The sequence below is a fragment of the Leptopilina boulardi genome, unplaced genomic scaffold (genome assembly GCF_019393585.1).
Source record: "Leptopilina boulardi isolate dan_hultmark-lab unplaced genomic scaffold, ZJU_Lbou_2.1 LbouV2_121, whole genome shotgun sequence".
In the NCBI taxonomy this organism is placed as follows: domain Eukaryota; kingdom Metazoa; phylum Arthropoda; class Insecta; order Hymenoptera; family Figitidae; genus Leptopilina; species Leptopilina boulardi.
Window position 1 is genome coordinate 3,082,259 of NW_026137665.1, and position 23,797 is coordinate 3,106,055.

Here is a 23,797-nt window from a genome sequence, read left to right on the forward strand (position 1 = left end):
AGAATAAAGAACTAGTAAATGTTTCTATTTGGTACATGTTTAATCCATTAGCGCTGTGATCTGTTTTGAGGAAGTGATTATTTTAGTATTTCTCAATCTGTCTGTATGGAAATTCAACATATATATGTATATGTTGTTTGGATATTGACATATACTGCCACATAGACTGTTCATTGTAATATGTGGAATCTGAGGGCACCAGTGACCTTATTGTATAAATGTACATTTATCGATTGAATGTATTCGTCAGAGATCAAGATTATAGGTATATATGTATATGTATATAGAAACTTATACTGAACACTCTCTCTGATTCATATTACTCAAAATCTGATATATTCATTGCTCGATATGCGAGCAATTCATATATACATGTTGCACCGAAAATAGATATAATATTAATCACATAACGATGTACTACAAACCTATAAATTGACAGGCCGCAGTTGATCATTTAGAATTATTTGAATTTTAACTATAATATTTCAAAATAGATGCATATGCAATTTTTGGCTTTAGGCCAAAACTAATTTCTCTATATTTAATACAATTATTAGAACACATTGTAGGAGGGGGGGAAAATGATTTTGTTATAGAAATAATGAATAAGGAATGTTAAACAAATTCAGAATGTTAGACATATTAGAAAATTTCGCAGTATAAGTTATTTGGAATTTCATTTGAAATCATGAAATTTAAATAGTACATATATATGTTTTCGGTGGGTGTAAATTTTGATTTGTCGAAAAAGTATTAAAATACAAATTGTTACTGTTTTTGAATTTCTTCTATCCAGAAGTTGTTTAAATTTTTAATTGTTTAATTAACAATTTATTTTGTATAATTATACGATTTTTAAATAAAATTTAAAATTCTCAACGCAATTAAAAGAGGCTTTTTTATGTACCTATCAAATATTATTAAATTTTATAAAGAAACAATACAATATATGTCCCTCAAAAAGTTTAGATGCTAAGCTAAATTTCTCTCATATTAAATATCAATTTATAACGATGAAGAAAGGGAACCTTAGAAGAAAAAAATTTAAAGGTTATGTTTTGAAATTTTGAAGTGAAAATACATAAAGAGAATCAATTTTTAATGTAAAAGTCTTCATTATTTCTATAATAATAAATAAAAACTGTTTTTGATATTACAGAATTATAATAAAAGAAATTTTTAATCAAGGTAAAACTGTTGTAAACATAACCTATAATTCGTTTGCTTCTTACGGTCCCTTTATTCGCGACGCGGCACATTTTTATTTGATATAAAATTATAAAAATCATATATATATATGATTTTACAGCAATAATAATTATTTTAAGAGTTTGAAAATTGTCGTGCTAAAAACAATCTCCAAGAATATAGGTACTTTGACAATTTGTTTTTCTGCAGAATAGTAATGTTTTTTTTTTCAAAAGAATACTTGTTTATTAATTTACTGTATTTATTAGAATTGTCGTTACCCTCTTTTGCATTATAATGTTTATTGTACAAGAAAATCTTAGAAGAATAAGTATCGCGCGCACGCGTTTTAAAGTTTCGTAATATTTACAAGAGTTTACTACTTCAGCAATTATACTTGAGTGTATAGTGGTAAAAGAAACAGTCTTTACATTCCTTATTTGATATGTAATATAAATATATATATATATATATATATATGTAATATGTAATACTATAATATACTTTCAGCGTTAGGTCAGTGGCTGGCCTTGTGCAGACTCACTATACGCTTATGTTCTTCTTCGTGTATATATCTTTCTCTTATACGATTTGTCTTTCATTATTATTTTCTCTGTTTAATTTCACTGTATGTTATTCATTTTTCAATATACAGTACTATATGTGTCCAATATTTTAATACACGTCATAAACATATTTTGAAAATCTTATATATATTTCAAGTTTCTTCAAGTGTATATTTAATCATCAACATGTCTATATATATAATGATTTAAAGATTGTCGCTCCGTCAACTGTTTAACAAAGTAATTATTAAGAAACTCTTTGAGTTTTTTCGTGCGCGATAATGCCTATTTGCTACGTCAACTATAGTATTATATATAGTATATATATATATATATATATATACATCTATCTGTTAGTTTAAGGTCAAATTAACCTTGAATGTATAATATAATCCATATTAGAGAATGAATGGACAGAGATATAGTGTTTTATAAGCATTATGTGTACATAATTGTCTATTAAAAAACCAAATGCCTCGAAAATAAATAAGAGAACAGATCACGAGATATTAACAATAATTTTTGTTAATTATTTATATGTATATAGTATGTGTATCTGATTTTTTAACAAAGGAAATTTTTTTTTTATTCGAAATTCTACTTTTAGGGTTTATTTTTTTGGGATAGCAATTGGTACTATAATTCTTATAACTAGGGGAAGTGTATCAATTACGGCGCGTTCATAAAAAATAACCAATACTTCTATTATATTTAATATAACTGTTGCTAAATGATTAAAAAAAAATTATTTTAATCTTTTTTTGATACAATTACTAATAAAGATGCACATTTAAACAATTATTAATTTAATTATTTGCGATCAAATTTTTTCCTTCGACGTAATTGAAACATTTTTAATATTTTCATTGGCATCAATTACGATGGGGCAAAGTATCTTCAAAATACACGTAATTTTGTTCACCGTAATTGATACACCGAAACTGATACAAACGTAAAATTTCTAAAAACAATATTAGAAATCTTAAAATTGATGCGACAAACATAATTTGAGTATACGTTTTTTATAGGTTAGGTTGTTATCTGTAAATCAAGGGATGAAATTTTTTGAATTCTATTTTGCCAAATAGTTTTTAATATAAATTCATAATATTGTAATATTTTATTTAAATAAATTATATTAAACTTGCACGAGAGTAATTATTTATAAGGCAGCTACCACAATATAGCTATAAAATCTAATCGCGTCTTGAAGATGATTAGGCCTAAGCAGAATAAAATCTCTAATCGTAAATCTTAAGCTTTTACATGAGAGGGAAAAGGATAGAAATATCTTTTATCCTTTTCTCTCTCATGTTGGTTAAGTTGTCGGCTTGCGAATGTTAGGATCGTACGTTCAATACCCGCAGTGTTTCGAGATTTTTCTCTGTTATAGGTATATACACTCTAAATCTGAATCAGTGAAAATTTCACTGAATTCAAATCAGTGGCTCAGTTTTCTTTAATTGACCAGTGGAATTTCACTGGGAATCAGTAAAAACTGAAATTCACTGTAAATCAGTGAAATTCCACTGGTTAATTAAAGAAAACTTAGCCACTGATTTGAATTCAGTGAAATTTTCACTGATTCAGATTTAGAGTGTAGAAATTAAATATAATAAGGCATATATAAACGAAAGTAAGTAGGGGAGAGGATGAAAAAATGGATCTCAATATTAATAATAATAATTTTACTATTTGAATAGTTTTTTTTACTAAATTTTACAATTGATTTAACCGTTTTTACATAATTGTCTCAACTACTTTTTGTTAATAGGCGCTTCCTGGAACCATGAAAATTAGTAACTGCAAACCTAATGAAACAGTTAATGTGACTGACAAAAAATCATTGAAATAACTTCTTCATTTGGTTAAATTTACTGTAAAAGTGGTAATTATTACTATACTTTACAGTTAATCTGACAATTTTTACATAGTTGTTTCAACTATTGTTTGTTCATAGCCACTGTAAACTTGATGGTATCATTTTGGAATGCAACGTTTTGATTCGATATAACGTATCAAATTGATCCAAATATTTGGATCATTTTCAAGAAATGATCCAGAATATGGAATCATTTTTTGATACCTGAATTGGTATCAAAGTATAACTGTCATGGCTGGCATGCTCTTATTGACAAGTTTATTAATTCATTTATTCACTGCACTGAATATTCAGATATTAAAAATACTTTTATTATGAATTTTAAGAAAGAGAGAAGCGAAAACTTATAAATTGCGAGCAATTAAATAAGAAAAAATTTATTTCGAAATAAAATGAAATACACTAATCTTTATTTATATTTATCACATAAGATTTAAGTTAAGTTCACAATCACAACACTTGAAAATTTTTAATTATTTTTATGGTTCAAATAATTATCAATAATTTATTTATTATAAATGAACAAAATTTAAGCAATACACGCTTGATAAATATTTCTAATGCGTTGTCAATTAATGCAATTAATAATTTCCTATTACACAATATCATAATCGACATATATGACATTTGTAAACAAACAGGGTTGGGAAACAAGAGCCCAAAATATGTTCGTCCAAAGCAGAGTTGGGTAGGATTGAAATTATGTCCAACAATAATTTTCAGAAAGTGTATGCATTTTCCAAATTCTCGCTATGAGCGCTCAGTTATCACGAAAAGGTACTCAACCTGTTTATAAAAGTATAGTTTAGTTTCCTTGATTAAAACATTAAATTTAAATTAGCATTAAACATTTAATTTTAACATTTTAACATTAAATTTCATTAGTTAAAACATTGCAATTAAGAGGTGAACGTGAAACAGACTATAGTTATTCATGTTTTTGATCAAGACAACGTTCGACACTCTTATCAGAATTTCTAATTAATAGAATTTTCATTTGTCTGAACAAAGATCGCAACATTTGAATTTTTTTCATTATTTTTACAGTTCAAATTATTTTTAACAAAACTATTAAAAAATAATTATTCAGTTTTTCCCTATTTCAAAATTACATGTGCGTTAACCTTAAACGTAAAACAGAATCCTACCCAACTCTGCTTTGGACGAACATATTTTGGGCTCTTGTTTCCCAACCCTGTTTGTTTACAAATGTCATATATGTCGATTATGATATTCTGTAATAGGAAATTATTAATTGCATTAATTGACAACGCATTAGAAATATTTATCAAGCGTGCATTGCTTAAATTTTGTTCAATTATAATAAATAAATTATAGATAATTATTTGAACCATAAAAATAATTAAAAATTTTCAAGTGTTGTGATTGTGAACTTAACCTTAAATCTTATGTGATAAACATAAATAAAGGTTAGTGTATTTCATTTTATTTCGAAATAAATTTTTTCTTATTTAATTGCTCGCAATTTATAAGTTTTCGCTTCTCTCTTTCTTAAAATTCATAATAAAAGTATTTTTAATATCTTAATATTCAGTGCAGTGAATAAATTAATTAATAAACTTGTCAATAAGAGCATGCCAGCCATGACAGTTATACTTTGGGTGTTTTCGGCATTCACTCAGAGTTAACTCTAGAGTTAGCAGTGGTGCTCAAATGTAAATTTTGATTTTCAGTTCGTCTGTTGGTTGTGAACGTTGTTGATTGGCAATTTGGCATAGACGATTCATTTTGATTGGCGCAGGGTTTGCAATTGTAACAACATGTGAAACGGGCCTTTTATTCTAGTAATGCAATGTTAAAATAAAATTTTTTGTTTCTAGATTTCATAAAAGTCCCCAAAAATTTATTACAAGATGACCCAGAGTTAACTCTGTTTTCTTGCGAGAGTAAAGAAAAAGGGTCAGTCCTAACCTTTAATGGCCGACAAAATTTGTGAACGGATTGTTTGTTTTGAAAAGTGTAAATTGAAACATAATAATTTATTTTTATTAAAAATTATTTTAACTTTTTATTTATAAAAAACAACTTTAATTAAAATAAATAATCTAGTTCCTTAAACAATTCAGATTAATTAAAGTTAGGGAAATAATGAAAAATTTGAAAACTATAAACTTTAAAAAAATAACACGTTTATGGGTAGCAAAAATATGTTCCATTTTTAAATGAAAAACAAAAAATACGTATAAATTAAAAAAAGTAAGCAAACAAGGACAACTAACTTCAAACTCAGGGTGATGAAAATAGAAAATCAATTATTTTATTTAGGTAAATAAATTTTCAAAGATAATATCATTGAGCACCACTGTTAACTCTAGAGTTAACTCTGAGTGAATGCCGAAAACACCCTTTGATACCAATTCAGGTATCAAAAAATGATTCCATATTCTGGATCATTTCTTGAAAATGATCCAAATATTTGGATCAATTTGATACCTTATATTGATTGAAAACGTTCCATGAGTTGATCTTAATTCTTGTATCAATTTGATACACACAAGAAAACTGTGATGCGCCTCCTGGAACTAGGAGAAATAGTTAAAATTTAGTCAAATTTACCATGAATTTTTTTTTTTTGAGTGCAAATAAAAATTTTCTAACATACCAAATTTTAGATCCTATAAAAAAGAAAAATAATATAGAAAATAAAATTTAAAAAATTCCTTATAAAAAAAAATCCAGGATGTCATAACATTGACTACAAGGTAAAGATAGTGAACTTTTTGATTCCCACGATTTAAGAATCTGCTTCCTTCTTTAATACTTGCTATAACTATATTTATTTTTCATATATATTTCTTTGTCGTGAACTTCAGTTTGATATAGTCTCGACATATATATATATATATATATATATAACATACGTGTGGCAAATAGAATGAAAGAAAGAAAAAGAGAGAGAGAACAGTCCGATCTTAACGCGCGACGGGGTCATGGGTGGAAGTGAGAAGCACCAATATATATATATATATATATATATATACATATGCGACAAGGAAAGCGCGTCATGTTTCAAACAAGAGGGACAAAGAGAAGAGGAAGTGGTAACGCGGCTCTCGCGAAACGTGGGTGAGAAGGGGATGGGGTGGGGAGAGAGATGGACGAAACGCGTAAACAGAGAGTCAACATGTAAACAGGCCACTCCGCGAGACAAACAACGTGGGGGCCGCGGGCTGTTCACCGAGCGAGGCTTTGCTTTTGCTCGGGTTTTGCGTACACGTTCGTTCGTCCGTTGTGTGTCGGATTTATAGAGATCTCGAGCAGTCGCGTCGGTTTATACAATAAAAAAAAAAAAAAAAAAAAAAACTACCGGCTTCTTTCCAATCTTCAAAATTCCTATAACCTTGAAAAGTTTCTTTTCCTTTCTTAATTGAAACATTTTTAGGTTCTTAACCCTGTGTGTTTTTTTTTTTTTTTTTTTTTTTTTTTTTTAAAAAAGAAAATGGGTAGTTGAAGTGAGGAAGTTGGTTGGTGTTTAGGTTAGTATTACGAAAAGTGTAGTTTCGTGTGTGTTAAGTGGAAAATTGGTGTTTATTTTTGGAGGGAAAAAAAAATAGTGCATATTTTAATAGTTTAATGAGGAGGATATGTGTTGTTCCACGTGGATTGAATATTGTGTGTGTGTGTGAGTGTGTATGTGTTTGCATCGCTCGAGGTGTCAAGGTTGACGCATAGTTCTTTATGAGCCTGGGTAATATTGTTGATGAGACGACAAGAAGATCATTACATAGCTCGCTACTACCAACAGGTGTACGGACGCTGAATTACGTCACCTTAAGAATCATCGAATACAAGCGTACGTAATACATCATCTTGGTTATAATACAATCTTCGATTCCAGAAGAAAAGAATTAATGCTTTTTAGGTATAAATTATAGAAAAAAATAAATTTCTAAAAAATCTTTTTTTTTTCAATAACATTTTAGGAGAGATTTACTCTCTATTTTTTTTTTAAAAAAGGGTGGGTTTTTATTTACAAAATTAAATATCAATAAAAATTGTTTTAAATCAATTAATAGAGAAATAAAATAAACCAAATTTTAATAGAGTAAATGCACCAATTGCGGCTCGATTCGAGTCAAAACACCTGTGAAATAGAGAATTTGACATAATTATATAAAGTCAATTTAAGACTTAGTAAACTAAAAGGTTATGTTATTTAGATATTAAAAAAAAAATTTAACTTTATAAAAATCGATTATTTAAACCAATTTCGGTGAATAAAATTATGTGTATTTTGAAGATACTTTGCCCACCGAAATTGAAGCCAATGAAAATCTTAAAAATGTTTCAATTACGGCGAGGGAAAAAATTTGATCTCAAATAATTAAATTATTAATTGTTTAAATGGGCATCTTTATAAGTAATTGTATCATAAAAAGATTGAAATAATTTTTTTTTAATCATTTGACAACAGTTATATTAAATTTATATTTCAATAATATTGAATTTATCACTTGGTGAGTGTATATTAAAGTTGTTAAAATTTATCAATCTTCCAAGTCAATTGTAATATTTGAAAAAAGGAAAATAAAAAATTACAAAATTAGTTTGTCACTGAACATTGAACAGAAGTCACAGACTTTTTTTCGTTTCTGATGAGGACAGCTGTGCTGTCGAAACGTTAAGAAAAGGGATCGTTTTTTATTTTTTATTTTCCTTTTTTCAAATATTACAATTGGCGATTCAAACAGCTACACTAGCGCCACAGTTGAACTAATTTAAGCGTGACTCGCTCTAAAGCAGTCTCTGTTTTGACAGTTTATTTCAAATTATTTAATTATTCTGATATTTTTATTGCGTTTGTAAAATTATTTTTAAGCGTTAAATAAAAAAAAATAATTTAAAACACATGGAGTGCTACAGAGCGAGTCACGCCTAAATTAGTTCAACTGTGGCGCTAGTGTAGCTGTTTGAATCGCCAATTGACTTGGAAGATTGATAAATTTTAACAACTTTAATATATTAAATATAATTGTAATAATAGTTTTTTTTATGAACGCGCCGTAATTGGTACACTTACTCTATAACTATCCTTTCTTAAAAAAGACAGTGCATGCAAAGCACATGAAAATGAAACGAAATATATCAATGGTCGAAAAAATCGAATGTAAGAAAAAAAGAACTTTGCTTTCCATAGCATCTAAATCAATATTCATTTTATAAAAATGACTGTAAATTATTGTTCCACAGATATATTTTGCATAATTTACTTATTTGCAATAAATATACACTTGCAAAGTATTTATTTGTTGTAAATACTTTGCAGCTGTCATGAATCAGACACGAACATAACCTACATTTAGTTTAAATCACTTCAATGGCCCGCAAGACAAAATAGCGCGCGCTTTTTTAAAATAATGAAATTTATTAAATTATAATAAAATAATTGTAATAAATTAAATTATTATGAAAATAATATTACCTTGAATAAAAAAGTGTTTTTAGTTTCAAAAAAAAAAATTATTCAACAATTATTATTATTTTTAGACAAATTTTACAAATATAATAGATTATTATTTTTCTCTTTGAAACTTTCTCTATAATTACATGCCTTTTTTGCATTTTGTTAACAATATTATTAAATATTTAATAAAATAATTCTAATAAATTATGAAACATAAATTAAAAATTAAATTAAATGGACAAAGAATAGAAGCAACAGTGACGGCCAAAGGCCGTCGGAGGCGCTAGTTTTTTATAAAAAGTTTAGATTAGTATTATTATTTCGTAAATTTGGAAATTTCGCTTTTTACCAACAAATTTTCCAAGAAAATACTTTTAAAAAATTTGATATTTATTTTCTTTCCATGTATAGAAATACAATTTAGATTTTGGAGTCAATTAAAATTTTTAATAACTTTTGATAGAAGATATAGATTATTTATACACTATCAGTGTATAATATTTTCTAGAATAGCAGATATTTTATTGTCCTGAAAGTTGATGAAATGTAAATATATATATAAAATTATAGAAATGTTAGTGCCAAACATGGATGATTTATTATATCAGAATTATTTTTTTATTTATGCCTGACGAATGGATTTATTAATATTTTTACTTTTTTTTTTGGCTAAAATTTTTTTATTTATTTTATTTATTTTTTTTTATGAATACATAAATCAAGCAGTATGGAAATAATTATACACACGGCAATGTACCTAGATATATGTTATATATGTTAGCAGAGACATATTTTCTCTGTAAGATTAGAGATATATACATGTATATATATGTGAGCACGTGCAAAACCGTGTGTCTGCTTGCGGATGGCATCGAACTCGATTAATTGACCTTGGAAATAAGAAAGCCATCATTATTTTAAATGTAATATATTTATAGAAATAAATAATAAATTTTTTTTTTTATAAAATTGATCGATAAAATCACTAATATAATATTTTCTCATTATTTACGATCATAATGATCAATTTATATATCTGGCATATTTGTCAATTGACGTGATATGTATATATATATATATATATATATATTAGAAATTGGAATTTCGTTATATGTAAATGACATATGATAACAATATGCTATTAATCATATTTTAACAAGAAAAGTCTTAATGACAATAAATTTTGCTTTTAGTATATAAAAAATAATATTCTTTAAATTTAATTTAGTTAAAAATAATTTTAGTTTGTAAATTGGAGGCATTTAGTTTGTAAATTTTAGATTTTAGTTTGTAAATTGTAGATTTCAGTTTTTAAATTGTAGATTTTAATTTGTAAATTGTATATATTTTAGTTCGTAATGCTTTGCACGACTTTTTTTTTATTTAGCAATTAAAGTAAAAAAAATAACTAAATATTAGTGAAAAATATAACTAATTAAAAATAACTGAAAAATCAATAATATTTGTTTAATTGAATATTATAGTTTGTAGAAATTTACAAAAAATTGCACCATAACCTATAAATTAAGTTAACTGATAACAGGCTCGGATCTACAGTGGGACGAGGGGGTCAATCGCCCCTCCCCCCCCCCAAAGCTTCTTAAAAGTTACAAGTTTAGAACAGAAACTAAGAGAACATTTATATTTTCTGCCCAAAATTTTTTTTATCTTTTTAACAACTTTTTTTTTTTTTAAAGTCACAGTTTTCGAATCACCCCCCCCAAAAAAAAAAATTCTTGTTTAGGAATGTTAATTTATTTTTCGACCTTACTCTCTAAATCTGAATTAGTAAAAATGTTTACTAATTTTAATTAGTGACTCACTTATTGCTTCTGAATTAGTAAAATTTTAGTAATTGTTAGTAAAAGTTACTAATAATATAATTATTAATTAGTCAAATTAGTAATTGTTAGTAAAAGTTACTAATAATATAATTATTAATTAGTAAAATTTTACTAATTGAGAAGCAAAAAGTGAGTCACTAATTCAAATTAGTAAACTTTTTTACTAATTTAGATTTAGAGAGTTGATAACGTAAAACATTTTTTGATCCTAAACAATGTTAAGAAAAAAATTGTTGCCCAAATAACAACGAAAATTTCAGAGCGATCACCTTCCCTAAAGCTAAAATTTGTTGTTAAACAATAATTATTTAACATTTTTGCGCTTTTAATTTTTTTTTTATTTATAGTTAGTAAATAATTATAATTTTTTATCACCAACTTTTCTTTTTTTGTTTGTTGTTTTTTTCTTTTTGTTGAAATTTTGTTAAGAATATTTTGTTCAAAAGTTATTAACGAAACTGTAGTAGGCAACATTTATGATAAACGATTTTCAAAGAAATAATTTTTTAAAATGAAAAATTCTATAATTTTTTGCCTAAAAAATATTTCTTGTAGTTTTCATTAATCAATAAATTATAAAAAAAAATATTTTTTTTAGCAAAAAATTGTAAAATTTTTCATTTTAAAAAATTATTTCTTTAAAAATCGTTTATCATAAACGTTACGTATACTTCAGATTTTTAGTTATTAAACAAATAAAATTTTTGTTTTTTAAACCTATTTTTTAAACCAAATAATATTATTCAACAAAAAAAACTTGCAGAATATTGTAGAGAATCTTTTAAAGAACAAAATGATCTAAATTTTTTTTTAAATAAAATTGGATAAAAATTTTAATATATTGTTCATTAACTTAAAACAAATGTTAAATAATTATTATTTGACAATAAATTATAGCATAATATTTATTTTTTAAATTGTACAATTGGATTTTTGGAAAATTAGTAAAATTTATTTTAGTTGAAATTAATTTTGTGTTAAATCGTACAATTCTTTTAGAATTTAATATAAAATTAATTATTTAATTATAGCTTTATTTAGTGATAAAATCAATTTTTAATTTGAGGTTATGTCAAGGGCGTTGAATCGCCTTAAAAATCTTTCGTCAAATAATATTTTTTTTAGAATCCAATTTTTTTCCATCAGCTCAGACAAAAATCGCAATTTTTTTTAAAAATTGCCTCAGGTCAGGAAAATTAGAGAATTCAGGAAAAAGTCAGAAATTTTTTATCAAAAATACTGGTAAAATATCAGAGCTGAATTTGTTAAAAAAAAATCCGCCTTTTGGAAAAAAAAGAAATTTAATAAAAAATTTCTTTGATTTAAAGAAAAAAAAAATTATTTTGTCAGAGCCATAGGGAAAAAAGACAAATAAATTTTTTTAAATCAGTGAAAAAATAAATTAAATTTTTGTTTAAAAAAAAAAAAATGATGCTCAAGTTTTTTTTTTTTTTGAAAGGGATTTTGTTAATATAACGTGGCTCGAAAATAAGACATTCAAAAGCATTTGAAGCGAGTAAACAGTTTCGGTTATTTATAGTCAACCGGAGCGCAGACTTGTAAGGTGCTTGAAGTCTTGTGCGAAGAAAAGCAAGAGGTTTAACTTTGCATGAAGAATTTTTGTCTTGTTTTTACTTGAAAAACATTAAATGAGATAACAGATTTAATGAAGATGGAAAATTATTTCTTTTATAATTCCGTTCGAAGCATATATATATATATTTATTTGTAGTTTCTCATATAAACATGCAAAGAGATTTTTTTATTTTTTTTTGCAATTTTACTTTTTTTTTTTTTTGAGAAAAATTCTTGAGAAAAATGAAACTTGTGAGATTTATCTTCTTTAAAATTCTTTCTCACATCTTTTAAGATATGTGCGAGATTCCTATTGTGTTTAGTCCTGCGTGGAGATTACTTGTTTTTATTATACAAGTAATGGCGAGAGAGAGAGAGAGAGTCAGTCTCTCTATTTAAATGGTGATAATTTTTACCAACTGTTGAATGCTTATTATACATATATATATATATATATATATATATATATATTTGTTTTATTTACATGTCTGTTGTGTTTTTATCTATAGTTTGACTCATTCTGATGACTCTTGAGTGGAATTTTTTTTCTATTTCTGGTGAAGAATATTATAATACATCATCGTGAGAGAGAGAGAGGCAAATTTATTCTTATAACTTTGTATTAAATTCATCCAGCAATGTATTTATGATTGTTTGATAGTTGATCTTATATACTATTAATAATAGTCATATTATGAACTTTTCGATCGATCAGAACTGAACTCGAGTTCGCAGTCCTATTTAATACTCTTACTTGTTTATATATATATAATCCGAGTATTAATACATTTAAAAAAAATATTTGATACTATCTTGATATTTATAGACATTTTCATTATAACTTAAATTTAGAAAAAATAGAATTAATTTTTTTTTAATCTAAATTATGAAATTTTTATTTCATATTAATATTACAACAATATTTATCTGATAAATCTTATTGTAAGTAGAAACTTATTTTTACGTTTCGTAATATTTATTTTCATTTGAATTTTAAACCACTCATTCTAAAACTCGGTTTTTTTTCGAACCTTTTTATTAGTTATACTATTGAGTAGTTATTTTTATATGAAAAGGTCAAGAGTAATAAGTCGATTGTAATATTATAATCTGAGCGTCAAATATAATAGTATTATTATTTCTTCTTTGAAAATGTTAAGGTGTTGTTATATATATATATGTGCCATTCCTGAGAACTTGTAATATTAATACATGTATACAACAATTACTATGACAAGAGCAAGCTCATGTAAACAATTGATATAGAGTTGCGCGCTTTAAGATTACACTGAACTCGCGATGCGTGCCGCATATTTCAGTATTATTATTATCAAAAGAAACTATTGTCCGCTGTTATTAACAATGAGTTGTTATTAAATCCAGTACCAAAGACGCAAACATTGTACTGCTAAGTTAAACCAGCGCAAATTATTATTATTATTATTTACATATTTACTACTAGTTTTCCTAATTTAAAAAAATTCCAAAAATTTTTCGGACAAAACCTTAAAAAGGGTATTCTCTAAATTCAAAATAGGGCCTTACTAGTTTTTCTGGTTCAAAAAAAATTCCTGAACAAAAACCCCAAATGGGCGTTTAGTAGATTGAAAAATAACACTGATCAGGGCCTTACTAGATTTCTAGTTTAAAAAAAGTAGCAAAATATTTTTAAGGAAACCCTAATTAGGATATTTATTATGGCGGAGAAAAATGGGATTGTTGTGCAAACAATTTTTGGATTGTTGTCAGTAGATTTCTTGATATTATACAATTCGAAATGTTAATATTATAATTCGGATTGTTGTCACTACACATGTATGTTGTGTTTTAACAACGACACGAATTTTTTGTTGTCAGATTTGTTCAGTTTGCAATGCCGTACAGTTACAGAAGCAAACTCTCTGTCGATTGCTGATGGAACAATCTGGATTTGTTCAGCTGACAGTTTTATTGTTCCATGTCACGTGGTCAGCATGAATTTTTGCAAACTGGTGAACAGAGCGTCGCGTCGTCTGCTTCTGGCACTTGTGCCACTTTTGCTTTTATTATTAGTTTTTTTTTAAATGACAAAGTGCTGTTAAATAATGAATCCGGTTAAAGTGAGAAATCTATTGTAAGTTTAGTGACTGGATGAAGAGACAATTTCATCGTTTATCGGTAAAGTTATAGTCGGTTACTATTGAACATAACCTCACCTTAAAAAATACAAAATATATATTAAATATTATTTAACAACAAATTTCAACTCGAAATAATTATTTGGTTTCAGGTCAAAGAATTTGATTCAGAAGCTGCATGTTCCACAGATTTTAATGCAAATAAAACTGGTGATATGACCTATGGAAATCTGCTATCAATTATTTTAGAAGGCGAAGAAACTGAAAAAATTGTATTAGACGGATCAAAGTTTTGTTAATACAACAAATTGTATTGCCGATTTAACAATTTAGTTTTGTTATTTCAACTGTTCCATAACAATTTTCTTTGTTCATCAAACAATTCTAGTTGTTCAGCAAATAATACGAATACTTTTAATAACAATTCCATTTTAACAATTTTTTTTTGGTCCTAAAAATAAATAGAACTGCTGTTTCTATATTGACAATCCGAAATTGTTGTGTAGACTTAATTTTTAGTAACCACAACAATTCTTTTTTCTCCGTGTAGATGCGAAAAAGGGCTTAACTAATTTTCCTAGTTTAGAAAAATTCCTGAGCGATATTACAAATAGGGTGTTCACTAGATTAAAAAAGGGCACTTGCGCCTCACTAGTTTTTCAAGTTAAAAAAAATTTCAAAAGGACCCCGCACCAAATACATGGAAAAAATACTCTCGGTTAAGTTTCTTGTAAATTTGCAATTTTGTAGCTTTTGACCTCCTGAACACGGAAAAACTTTGTGCAAGAATCATTCCTAAATTTGTTCAGGAACTGAGGATATGAGAATAATTTAAGAAATCTTATTTAAATATTTTCTTTGAAAAATTCTAAGCAGTATTTCTATAAGAATTGTAGAGAAATTCAAGACAACTTCCTAAACTCACTACAGAAAGTCTTGAACTTGTTTTAAAATAAATTTTTACGTTTGCGAGAAAACAAAAATTTACTCTGGGAGGACTCGATCCCACGTCCTCGAGAGTCCAAAAACTCCGCTTTACATCTCTCAGCTACCTTAGCAGCTTATGGTATTATGCATTGGAAACATATTTGACGCAACCAATCCCTGCCTAGTGCTTGGTTACTGTACTGTGTCTTCTAAAACAGTTCAAGAAACTTTCAACGCCCAGTGACTGAGATATTCCGATCGCGGCATTAACAAGAAGTCTTCCAATGTCATAATAAAAATACAAGTATTTTCTTCAATGAAGATTTGTATTTTTTGTATTTTTCTGTAAATTTTGCAAAATTTTTCTTATATCCTCAGTTCCTGAACAAATTTAGGAATGATTCTTGAACAAAGTTTTTCCGTGAACAAAAAATGTTAAGATTTGACATCGAATTCTTAGTCAAGGCGATTCCAGAATGGGTGCAAAAGTGAAGTCCAAGTACAAATTCCATGAGTACAAGAGATAGATAGTCTCTTTGTCTCTTTTGTTCTCATGGAATATACAGTTGGACTTGGATTTGCACTTTCCTTTTGCACCCATTCTGGAATCGCCTTCAGCGACCCAAAAAACCTTCAAGTTACATGTTTCAAGTGAATAGGATGTATTTTTTAAAAAAATCGTCGGCCATATTGGATCCGCCATTTTGAATTTTTAAAAACTAACACTGGATTCGCAATCAGTCACCCCAAAAACCCCTGAGTAATGAGTTTTATGTGAATTCGATGTATTTTTAAGAAATTCGTCTGCCATATTGGATTCGCCATTTTGAATTTTTAAAAACTAACACTGGATTCGCAATCAATGACCCCAAAGACCCCTGTGTAATAAGTTTCAAACTAGTTAATTCAATTATTTGGGTTCAACTCATTTTTAAGTGCGTTTACATCTGGCTCACTTCGAATTTTCCACTTTAACCTCATTTTACAAAAAATCTGTCCATTTTTTTGGATTTTGTCATTAACATTTTTTGTTCAGGAGGTCAAAAGCTACAAAATTGCAAAGTTACAAGAAATTTGATACACTAGATTCAGAAAAAGGGTACTAATTAGGACCTTACTAGTTTTCCTAATTTAGAAAAATTCCAAAATTCCTACTTGAAATACCAAATAGCGGCTTAACTATATGTTCAAAATAGTTTATTTGGTCTTTTTTCAATAATAGTTAAGTTTTTTTTTTAAATTTATTCCTAAATTTATATTTTTGAAATGTTGAGATTTGAAAAAAGTTGAAAAAATCTTATATAGAGGCAGAAAAGAAAAAAATATATGAATGTAATGTAAAAAGTTTTAGTGCGCGTTGGTGTAAACGGGATGATTCGTGTGTTCAGATTTACCTTTTCCCCCTTGGTTAAAACAGTGCGTTTTATGAGGGACTTTAATAATAATGACCCCTTCGAAATAGGCCGTGGGTAAATTCGCTCGTGAGTTTGTTGGCATATATATTTGCAATTTCTTATAACATGTGTTTTTTTTTCCTAAAAAAAAATGTATGTAAGTACTTTTTACAAATATAAAAAATAGTTTTTTTTAAATTAAAAAAATACACCTATATATGTTTTAACACAAGATTTCCCTTATGTATTTTCTTTTTATTCTAAAACAAATTCTAAAAATCAAATTACATTGGTTTGATTCGATTTTTTTTTACATATACATATATGTATGTACAAATTTCGTATGCTGAAAAAAAATATATGTCAAGCCCCTGAAGAATTTGAAAAATTTGATCGGATTACAGATATATATTTTCTGGTTATTTGTTTACAATAATAATGTATATGATATCAAAAAAATACCATTCTTTTCTTTTTAAATAAATAAATAATGAAAAAATTATTTTTAGAGAAAAATTTTTTGATTTAATATTAATTTAACAAAATTATTTAATAATTATTTTAATAACATTGAATAATAATTAATATTAATAATGAAAATAAGTGAAAAATTTCAAGAAAAATGAAAGCCCTAACATAACCTCTAAACTGGAAAATAATTTTTAACGCAAACTAAAATAAAGAATTTTAGAAGATTTAGTTATAACACTTTTCGGAAAAAAATATGTTAAATAATAAATTTTTAATATTAGTTAGTTAAGTTTTAAAAAGTAAGTCCCTATAATTAAAATCAGTTAAAAAATTTTCTAATTCGGAATTTTGGTAAATAAAATTTGTATTGTTCATAATTTTTTAACAACATTCCTTTAAAAAATTGTTTGAAATTGATTTTTATTAAATTTTTGTTTGCTGTAAAAATTATTTTTCAGTTTTGAGGTTATGTTAGGGCCTCTATACTCCTCAATAAATATATATATATTTTTTTTTATTAAATAATTAACATATTATGACAGAATCAAAAAATTGTGTTTATCACGAAAATCATTGGAATTTGGAGAAGATTTAGGAACCACGTTTATAGAATAATGCGTAATTTAGTAAACCTGCTCAACATGTTTACCTTTACAAATGTAAATATGTGATTTTCTCATCTATCTTTAACATCCAATTAAATACAACACGCGTCACGATATTATATGATATTTTTCCTCATTTTTTTTTTAAACTTGTCAATTATTGAATTTAATTTTCCATTTAATTTTTCTATTTCATTAAAATACATACATTTTTGTTCTTTTGTGTATTATAAAAAAGAAATTACTTCATTTGTTGTAAGTTTAAATAATATTGTCAAATTATTTGCTATGATAACTAAAAAGTTTGCTGTGTTAAAATAATAGTTAAAATTTTCAGAAAATTAACTCTAACAGTAAACTTTTTTTTTAACCCCACAGCAAATTTTGTTTGCTGTCGCTATATTGACAAACGTAATTTGATGTGGCAACAAATAGTTCGCTGCAAATTTTTTTAATGCGCATGTATACTAACGAACAAAGTTTATTGTGTTAGAAAAAAAAAATTTGCAGATTTTAAAAATTAAAAAAATTTTATGAAATAAAAAAAAAAAATACTAAATTTCTCTATTATTTTTTATTGTTTTCTTAGAGCTTTTCTACAAAAATGATAGTGATAATCGAGGTTACTTCACTCCGGTAATTGATCAATTGAACGGGCTTCAGTCATTTTTAGATTGAACTGAGTCATGCAATTACCTAAAAGAAGGATTTCCTGTTTAGGACGCGATATTAAGTATATATGAGGCGAGGAGGCAGTCATTTTGTACTTGCATCAATGAATGCTTTTCACATTCTGACCTCCTTGGAGTATGTTTATATGTGTATGTATATGTGTGTGACATATCTGATTTTAATTGAGTCATTGCGATAATGTGTTAACATCTTAAGTGTTATCTTCTGTTAATATTACTTATATGCTTTCGAGTTTCCCCAATTACTTACTCGCATTAATTAAACGCATTGTGATAAATTAGTTCAATTTCATGGGAGAGTTAATTCTAAACACTTTAGTATTTCTTGAACCACATTGATGATAATAATAATTGCTTCAAATTACAATTCGAACATTATTATAAATGTTTTAAACAACAACAAGGACAGTAACTGTAACAATAATAATAATAATAGTATAATAAAAAAAATTTTTTAAACACTAACACTGAAAGCAGAAATGTTTCTGTGAAGTGAGTTGTGAATTTTAGTTAAAATTCAATTTAATTAAATTGCATATTGTTACATACTTTCATTGAATTTATTTATAATAATGTATGTTTTGAAGACTGACATGTGCATATTATAATGCATATATTGTGTATACTTGAAGTAAATATATTTTCATAATTTTGTTGTACGCAGTGTTTAGGTGGAGAGCGGGATAAAGCCGCTAATGTAACTTTTATTTGTAATAATATTTTCGTTATTACACCATCGCAATTTACGTGATTTTTTTGTTAAATTCATTTAAAACTAATTAACAACAAATTTCAATAATAATTACTTAATTTATTATAAGCATGATTATTTAATTTCATTATTTTCAAGAAGATGCAAAAAAAAACGGCTTTGCCACGTATGGCGGGGCAGCAAAGTTTTTTTTTTTTGCTTATATTTTTTAAAGAAAGAAAATTATAGCCGTTCAAATTGTCTGATTGAGAAAAATATGAGATTTGTAGTTTAAATAAAAATTTTATTTGTGGTAAATAATTTCACAGGCCTACAAATTTTAGACCCAGAAACCGGAATAGTCATTTCCGATGTAATTTATTACGCTAAATCCAAAAATGACAAACAAATTGCTCTATCACGTCAGCATTTTGAGATATTCTAACCTAAAAGTGTAAAAAATGCCGTTTTTGGCAATATTTGATACTCTATAAAATTGACAAAATTTTTTGTTTAACCCCTTCACTGTTATTGACCTCTATAGAGGCATAAAAATGTCGTGCCACCAGTGTGCATGACCGCTATAGCGGCATCTCAAAAAAAATAAGTAGACACAAAATATGATAAATTATCGATAGTTTACTTCATTATTTTAATAATCGTTTACTTCATTATTTTAACAATACAATAAACTTGTCAATGGGTATTCTTAGATTTTCGGGTTTTTTTTAATATTAATTTTAAAAAAAAAAAATTTTTTTCCCACATACGAGGCACTGAAGCTTTATTTTTGCTACACTGCGAAGGGGTTAATCATTCGTCCAAATTTCAAAAGAAAGTATTATATTTCCTCTTTCAAAATTTTCTTGGCTCGACCTGATCCAATTTTTCTTCTCTGAGATACAGCCATACATTGCATAAACTAAAATCCCTTTAAAAAAGAAAAATAAATTGCGAAGTATACTCATGGCACTGAAAATTGTTACTCAGGGAGTTTTAAAATCGCTAATTACGAATGTGATATCAGATTCAAAAATCTGACATTCAATTCGTAATCAGCGACCCTAAAAACCCCCAAGTATTGAATGACAAGCGAATTCGGTAAATTTTTTAAAAAGTGTCCGCCATATGGGATTCGACATTTTGAAATTCAAAAATCTAACGTCAGATTCGTAATTAGTCATCCCCCGAGAATTTGGACCAACCCTGGCGGATTCGATTTGCGTAATGTCTACTTAACTAAGCGGACTTTAGGTAGACATTAGGTAGACATGTAAAAAAACGTATAAAAAAGCTATTAATCGACTTATTATGATAAAAAAAAGTTGATAAAAGGGTAAATGAATGTTTATAGAGTAAATTCGTACAAAATTTGTAATTAATAAAGCAATAAATAATTAATAATGAATGGAAATGTGCGCGAGGTACCTGATCAGTTCAGCTGTACAATTATTTTCGTGCTATTTTCATGAAAAGAATATAAATTAACTGCAAAAACAATTGATATTTATAAAAAAGTGTAAAATTGATTTAATTTTATTGTTTGCAATACGAATTATTAAATAATAATTAAGTTTTTATCAAATGTGAATAGTGTTGTGAAAACCTGTGAAAACTAATGAGTTACTACATTACCGATCGCATATGAGAGATGGCGCCACCAGTTTTTACAATACAGTGCGAGCATGTTTTCTTCCAAGCTTTTGCTTTGAAAGAAAATAAAAAGTAAATTTTAAAATGCAGAATCAAGTTATACAAATAATTATTGATTTCATAATTGTTTCTCGTCCAAAATTACGGACATGATTGCAGCTTTTTTGTTACACTCATCGAGAACTTTTTATTATCATATGCGATCGGTAATGTAGTAACTCATTAGTTTTCACAGGTTTTCACAACACTATTCACATTTGATAAAAACTTAATTATTATTTAATAATTCGTATTGCAAACAATAAAATTAAATCAATTTTACACTTTTTTATAAATATCAATTGTTTTTGCAGTTAATTTATATTCTTTTCATGAAAATAGCACGAAAATAATTGTACAGCTGAACTGATCAGGTACCTCGCGCACATTTCCATTCATTATTAATTATTTATTGCTTTATTAATTACAAATTTTGTACGAATTTACTCTATAAACATTCATTTACCCTTTTATCAACTTTTTTTTATCATAATAAGTCGATTAATAGCTTTTTTATACGTTTTTTTACATGTCTACCTAATGTCTACCTAAAGTCCGCTTAGTTAAGTAGACATTACGCAAATCGAATCCGCCAGGGAATGATTAAAAAAATTTTTTGTCGATTTTATAAAGTGTCAAATATTACCAAAAACTTCATTTTTCACGCTTTTAGGTTAGAATATCTCAAAATGCTGACGTGATAGAGTAATTTCCTTGTTATTTTTGGATTCAGCGTGACAAATTACATCGAAAATGACTATTCCGGTTTCTGGGTCTGACAAAATCCAAAATTTTGTAGGCCTGTGATTTTTTTTGAATTTAAATAAATAATTTATTTAGTTTAAATTACAATTTTATTTGGGGTAAATAAATTTTTTTTTTCTTTAAAACAAATAAAAAGTTATTAGGCTCCGGTACTAATATGTTTTTTATTATGATTTATATAAATTTTATTTGTCTCAATTAAATGAAAGAAAATGATTTCTCTGGGTGTATGTAACGTCGTATGTAATATAATTTTTTTAAAATTTGTTTTTGAAATAAATTTTCGTTAAATTATCATTTTAAAGATGATAATAATAATAATTATATATAGAAAAGGTCCTTTGAATCGATTAGGATCCATTGAATAATCTGACCTGAAAGGGTAAGTATTCAAAGATGACGTAAATCACCTTAGCTGGGCGAAGGAATCCCATATATTATTCGAGTCTAATATGGTCGTACGTGCGTGTTCCTTAAGATCTCACGATACTAACCCTTCCTTTCATCATGACTCTTATTTCCGGTTTGAGTCCACTACTCTCTCTCTCTCTCCCTCCCTTTCTCTTAATTCGTCTTTGCGAATATACATTGTTCTATTTCATCATTAATTTATATTCCAAGAAACAAATTAGAATGCTTTTTTTTAAATTGCACAAAATACACAAATTTCTTAGGCTTAGGCAAAAAAAAAAACGATTTAACATTGAATATTAAATTTAGGTGAACCGTTTGAGAAATTCTGACCCATATATGGGACATTCCATATATGTGACATTTAAATACAAATTTCCTTTTTTTTGAACATTTTTTTCGAAATTGTTATGAAAAATAAGAAAATACGTATTTTTTTATTTTTTTATTCAATAAAAATTGTGGAAGTTATGATTTTTTTAAATTTAACATAGTTAGAAGCCGAATACTTTTTGAAATGCGTTTTACTCTCTTCTACTAACAGTTAAAATATATATATAAAATTTGTTCGTTTTTTCTCTAATATTTTAAATATGTAGTAAAAAATAAAGTAACTACAACTGCAGTAAATTAAGCCTAAAAATGACTTTTCTCAAAACCAAAGTGACCGATCTTGAACATTTTTTTTTTAAAATTCAATCTTTGATAAATAAGTAACTTTTTTTTTGTTTCCCGTTGTAGTTACGTTATTTCTTTCACTACATATTTAAAATATTAGAGAAAAATCGAACAAATATTATACATAATGATTTTTAACTATTAGTAGAAGAGAGTAAAACGCATTTCAAAAAGTATTCGGCTTCTAACTATGTTAAATTTAAAAAAATCATAACTTCCACAATTTTTATTGAATAAAAAAATAAAAAAATACGTATTTTCTTAATTTTCACAACGATTTTGAAAAAAAAATGTTCAAGTCAAAAAGAAAATTGAATGGAACTCTCACGTGGTATGCCCTATATATACATATTTATTTTGAATCTTGTTTTCATGATTAATGTGTTTGCATCTGATTTTGTGAGAGGAAATTTATTGAGAACCCCTGGTCGAATCTTGGGAGACGTGAAACCTCCCAGGAAAGGGTTAAAGGAAGGGCGCGTAACTCTCCGTTATCTGTGCGCGTGCTTCCGCTGAGGATTGGTAAGGGCTCGGCGGTACTACACACACACACACACATATATATATATATATATATATATATATATATATATATATATATACAGAGAGGTCTCAAAACGGTGCGACGCGACTCTCAGCAAAGTCAAAAGAGGTCCATGCCGTTTTCATGATTTTCCCAAGCTAATTGTTATGCATGGCGCGCATCCCAGCCGTTTAGCCTTTAAACTCCTCGCCTCTTCTCTACCAAAACGGTCCCTTCGCAGTTTTCCATATAGCGCAACGTCACACCCAAGCTCCTTTTTATTTTTCGCCTTAAAGGCGTGATAAGGACGAGCACGTGCTCTCTTCCTTTCGTCTAAAAGACAGTATAGTG

The 23,797-nt window shown here is 26.9% G+C and overlaps 1 protein-coding gene across 9 annotated transcripts in view; it reads left to right on the forward strand.

Annotated features, from left to right (window-relative positions):
• LOC127285903 (forkhead box protein P1) overlaps positions 1-23,797 on the forward strand; it is a 426,402-nt gene that overhangs the window by 42,615 nt on the left and 359,990 nt on the right. The window contains exon 1 of one of the 9 annotated variants that reach the window (XM_051312170.1): positions 6,755-7,450. The exons of the other annotated variants lie outside the window; for them this stretch is intronic. The gene's annotated coding sequence lies outside the window, so the exon portion shown is untranslated. Of the gene's footprint in view, positions 1-6,754; positions 7,451-23,797 lie in introns of those variants that run through there. 9 annotated transcript variants of the gene reach the window in all.